Source organism: Arachis stenosperma, chromosome 6, assembly GCF_014773155.1.
Source record: "Arachis stenosperma cultivar V10309 chromosome 6, arast.V10309.gnm1.PFL2, whole genome shotgun sequence".
Lineage (NCBI taxonomy): Eukaryota > Viridiplantae > Streptophyta > Magnoliopsida > Fabales > Fabaceae > Arachis > Arachis stenosperma.
In genome coordinates, this window is record NC_080382.1 from 8,052,827 (window position 1) to 8,058,826 (window position 6,000).

The window sequence follows — 6,000 nt, forward strand, 5'->3', positions numbered from 1 at the left end:
TTTTGTAGGATTGGCTTTACAAGAAGACAAGAAAGATAAGCTCAGCCAATTTCTTCAAGAAAATGCCGACCTATTCGCCTGGACTCCCGCCAACATGCCCAGTATTGACCTCTCTATAATATCTCACAAAATGGCGTTAAACTAATCAGTCAGACCTATAGCACAGAAAAATGCAACCTCGGCACGGAGAAAAGACAAGCATCCTTGGAGGAAACTAAAAAGCTTATTAATGCCGACTTCATCCGAGAAATCAGGTTTACAACATGGTTAGCTAATGTTGTCATGGTAAAAAAAATAATGGTAAATGGCGTATGTGTGTTGATTTCACTGATTTCAACAAAGCATGTCCTAAAGATGCATATTCATTACCCTTCATTGATGCTTTAATTGATAATTCCTCTGATTTTGGCACTTTAAGTTTTATGGATGCATATTCTGGTTATAACTAGATCTTGATGCATCTTTCAGATTAAGAAAAAACTAACTTTATAAATGAATATGGTAATTTTTTATATAAAGTTATGCCTTTTGGCTTTAAGAATGTAGGGGCTATTTATCAGCGACTTATGGATAAGATGATTGCCAAGCAAATTGGTCGGAACATGGAAGTCTATATCGACGATATGGTAGCAAAAACCAAGATCGACAAGTCTCACGTGGACGACCTTATGGAGATTTTCGCCCAAATCAAAAAATAAATATGTGACTAAACCCCGAAAAATGTGCCTTTAGTGTCCAAGGAGGTAAATTTCTCAGCTTTTTGCTTACAAGCCGATGTATAGAGGAAATCTTGACAAATGTCGAGTTGTACTGGAAATACAGAGTCCTCAAACAATAAAAGAGGTCCAACGATTGACAGGGAGACTTGCTGCCTTATCAAGATTTTTACCTTGTTTAGCTTCTAAATCATTTTGCTTTTTTCAATCAGTCAAAAAGAAAAAACAATTTTACTTGGGATAATGAATGTGAAATTGCTTTTTCAAACCTCAAAATTATTCTTTCAAAATCTCTGATTTTGCAAAGGCTTGAATGTGGGGAGGAATTTTATCTTTATTTATCCATCACTGACTGGGCTATTAGTTTTGTTCTTGTTACATAAAGGAATAAAGTGCCAAAGCTTATTTACTTTGTTAGCAAATCACTACAACATGTCGAGCTTCATTATCCGAAGATAGAAAAGCTCGTTCTGACACTGGTATTTTCAGCTAGGTGTCTTTGACCTTATTTCCAAAGTTATATTATTAAAGTTTGGACTGAGCAGCCACTACGACAAGTGTTGACCAAAGCAAAATTATCTGGACAATTAATAAAATGGTCTATCGAGTTATTTGAGTTTGATATCTAGTACTAAAGCCAAGTAGGGATGACAGCAGTACCCGTACCCACGGGTACCCGCCCCGCCCCTACCCGGTCAGGGCGGGTTTGAACCCGACCCGGAGCGGGGCAGGTCTAAATCGTGGCGGGTTGATGAGCGGGGTGGGGCGGGGTCGGGTTCAGGCTAAACCCGCCCCTACCCGCCCTGGAGTATATATATATATATATATATATATATATATATATATATATATATATATATATATATAATTTTTTAGTGATTAGGTTTAGTACTTCAGTTCTCACCGCCACTCAGTTTGTAACTCGATTAGGGATTTAGGGTTAGCAACCCTTTCCTCCTCAGCTCTTCTCCTCTCCAAGACCATAGCCTCACCGCCTCGGTTCAGTTCAACCCAGTGCTTGCCGTCGAATCTGCTCCAGTTCCGCGTCTCCTTCAAGCCGCCTGTGCCTGTCGCTCCTCCTCCGCTCAACTCATCTCTGCCATCTTTGCAACTCGTCGAATCGTCTGATTCGTCTCAGCACCACTCCTCCCTCCGCCACCTCCTCTCGACCCTCTCCTCCCGTGTCGTCCTCTTTTTGCTCCCTCCAGTCCTCGCATTCACAACCTTCGCCGCCGCTATCGCCGCCTACAACTCCGCCGTCTCCGCACACTTTCTGCTCCCAGAGTATTTCCCGGTTCTCAGGGCTTCTTCTCTGCCTTACCAGCTCACCGCACCCGCCCTGGACCTCCTCCTCATTTTTCGAACCGAGGCTTCATACGCAAGGTTGGTACTCAGATTTCAGATAATGGTGTGAAAGAAAAAATTATACTTTCCTGCTCCGTAATAGAATTGTTCACTCAAGTGAAAATTACTTGATTTATGATATTGTATCGTTGGATTTTGTAGCTGATTTTGTCAAGTGGGATAAGTCTTTAGTTGTTAAATTTCAATTTTCGAAAAGTAATGCTACTATAACCGTAAAAAACAAGGGGAGAAAAAGAAGGAGATTTCAGTGTTTCTGTGAAAAACACCATGATTGTTTGGGTAGTTTCCTGAGTTTGTAACTAAGTTTGTAATTGAGTTTCCTGAGTTTTCCAGCCTTTTTTTTTTGCTTTTTGAATGATTTGATATGTTGAAACAGCTTGTTTGGGTTGAATCACAAACTGTTCTGTTTGCTTTGTTAACAAAATATGCAGTTACTTGGAATAAAGCTTGAAAAATTGAATGTGTCTGTGAACAACTTTGAGAGTTTGGTTTGATTGCCTTTTCACTAATTTGCTTCTTTTTTTTCTTTTTAAATTTCTAGGAAAAGTACTTTTGTTTTTCTCATGGAAATAATATCCAACAAACTAGTAAAATAACAAACTTTAATTTACAAGAGGAGCAAATACTCTAACTTAAAATTTTAGAATTTGTAATGTTGATAAGTTTTGTGGATTGAGGCGACCAAATTAGATTGAAGAATAATGTAACTGTTATCCTTAATGATGGTTTATTCTGGGACTTCAGGTAATCTTGTTAGCTAATATACATTTTTGACATATATTGCTGACTTGGTTGTAAGGAGGTGTGATGGTGCACGTAGTTGTCAAAGTTTGTCTGACCTGTGTGCCTATTCTCTTCCATTCTTGTACTCTTACATACTTTGGACAAATTTATGTTGTTTCAAAAATAATGTAACTGTTATCTTTAACGATGGTTTATTCTGGGAGTGGCTGCTGAAATTAGATGGTGTACACAGTACTGCAAATTTGATGATTAACTTGTAAATGCGAACTGTAATATGCTTTATTCTTCAATCTAATTTGGTCACTTGCTATTTGTCATGATTAGTTACACAGTTACCATAATTTGCTATTTGTAATATTGAATTTGTAATGTACCTATTATAGGATTTTAAAGGAAGTGAATGCATACATTTGGCTCGACTACTTTAATTGTGCATTCTGATTTGGTTTATTCTAATTTTGTAATTATGCATTTATGATATGATTTATGTTAATTTTATACCCTCATGTATTTTAATTTTATTGATATAGGTGTTTTCAAATTACTTCATGGCTAGTAATGTTAGAAAAGACACACAAAGCAACAGTATTGCTCTAAATGATAATAAAGTTGAAGTTTAAAGTAATTCTAATCCAACTTCAGAAACTCCACAAGCAACGGATAATGTCTCAACTCCAGAAGGATCAACTCCTAATGAAGGTGACAATAAGACTCATGTTAAGAGTGCTTACTGGGAGTATTTTGATTGTTTGAAAGTTGAAGGAGAATGGAAGGCGAAATGCAAGTTTTGCAAGACTGTGCTTAGTGCAAATCCGAAGAATGGTACCAAGTCATTGCGGAACCATGTGGATCGATATTGCAAGAGAATAAAGGTGGCAAACTCTAGGCAATCATCAATTGTTGAATCATTGTCAAAACAATCACAAAAGCAAAGGATGAAGATGATTTTGTGTTTGATCCTTCATTTACAAGAAAATTTGTCGCTGAAATGATTATTTTGCATGAGTATCCTATGAGTTGTGTGGACCACCATGGATTGAGGCGAGCTTTTGCTTCAATGCAACCAACTTTTAAAATGCCTAGTCGAAACACTATCAGAAAAGACATCTTGAAGATGTATGGGGACGAGAAGCGGAAGTTAACCCTTCAACTAGATGAAAATGATAGTAGAATTGCAATAACTAGTGATATGTGGACTTCCAACCAAGAAAAAGGATACATGGTTGTCACAGCTCACTATATTGATAGTTCGTGGAAGTTGCATATGCGCCTATTGAGGTACTTTAAACATTTTATAAATTTTTATACATTGTGTTGTTTTCATATGTTGAGCTAGGTTAATCTAAAAATGCATGCATGTTTGTTAATCTTTTCAACTTTTGTTATGTTCCTTGTCCCCATACAAGTGAAGTTCTCACTGAAACGTTGATGAAAATATTGTTAGAATGGAACATTGATAGAAAATTGTCCACTGTTACATTGGATAACTGTTCTACTAATGATGCTGTGATAGATGGACTGTTGGGGCGTTTAGATTCTTCATTCTTGATGTTGGGGGGTAAATTGTTACATATGCGTTGCTGTGCTCATATATTGAATTTGATTGTGAAGGATGGCTTAAGTATTGTTAAGAAAAGTATAGAAAAGATTCGTAGTAGTGTATTGTATTGGACTGCAACACAGAAAAGGACCGAAATTTTTGTGAGTTGGTGTGCTAAAACAACGATCTCATTTACTAGGAAATTAGTTCTTGATTGTCCAACTAGATGGAACTCAACTTATTTGATATTAGAAACTGCTTTGTTGTATAAAGCTGTCTTTCCTAGGTTAAGGCAGAAGGAACCCAATATAAAATTGTGCCAAGTAATGAGGAATGGGAACTTGCGAAGGAAATATGTGATAGATTGAAATTATTTTATGATGTTACTCAACTATTTTCTGGGTCTAAATTTCCGACTACTAATCTTTATTTTACTTTGGTTTGTAAAATAAAAGTGTCATTGGATGAATGGAAAATTTTTACTAATCCGTTAATTGCTAATATGGCATCTAACATGAAGAAAAAATTTGAAAAGTATTGGGATAAAATTCATGGCATTATGGGTGTTGCTGCTGTTTTAGATCCTAGGTACAAGATGATTGTGGTTGAGTTTCAATTTGAAAAAATGTATCCAGATCCAACAGAATATTCCAAACAAGTTGATAGAATTCATCAGTTGTGTAATGAGTTGGTTAATGAATACACTCAAAAAATGAGTTCTGATGTGTCACATGTCGGTGTTGGTGTTGGTGTTGGTAAAAAAGAACTTAATGAAAGTGGAAATGCAAGTTTATTTGGGGGTTGTTACGGTGGGTAACCGGAGATTGATGGGCTGGATGGAATTGGTGGCCCAAACGTGTGAAGGAGGAGGATTCCGAATGGATCTGCAACTCGGGAGGCTCCGTCCGACTTATTTGTGCGAGGAGATGGGGGTGGTACCTACAAAGACACTCCGATGCCTAAGTTAGCAAGAGTGTGAGTAGGTCTAGAGAGTATTGGACTTAGAGATACCTGAGGGGTGTCAGTGTATTTATAGCGGTGAACCAATAACCACCGTTGGAGTAGTGTCATATTTTTAGGGTGTTAACCGTCCCATTATCTTAGGGAGGTTAAGATATGGCTCGTGGAAGTGGTTAGAGAGATTCTAGGGGCAGTTACTCATTTGAATGAGTGTTTATCCGCCAGCTAATCTCGTGCCCGACTTCTTTAGAATAGGTCGTGGTGAGTACCGACTTCATAGGATGAAGATTGGTACTGGTGAGGCCCAACCCTCTGGATTAGGTCTTTTGCTTGATCCTGAGCCTTTATTATTGGGCCAGGGTATGAACAGTGCCCCTACTCGAGCCCAATTTTTTCAAGATTTGGGTTCGAGTATTCTGCTCGGGGTCGTAGCCGACTTGTTGGAGGACCGACGTGATTTTCTGAAACCGACGTGACTTTTCATGTCCTTTTGGATCTGACAGTTACGTCTAATCAAGCGTCGTGTCCGTTAGGGATGTGCGTAGGTCTTGGTAACGGTGCATTCTCATTAATGACTGCCCCGCTTTTACTATTATGCCCCTTAGCATGTTTATAAATACTTTCCCTCTCTTTCATTTTTTCGTTTCTGCAATTTTTCAAATTTTCTTCTTTCTT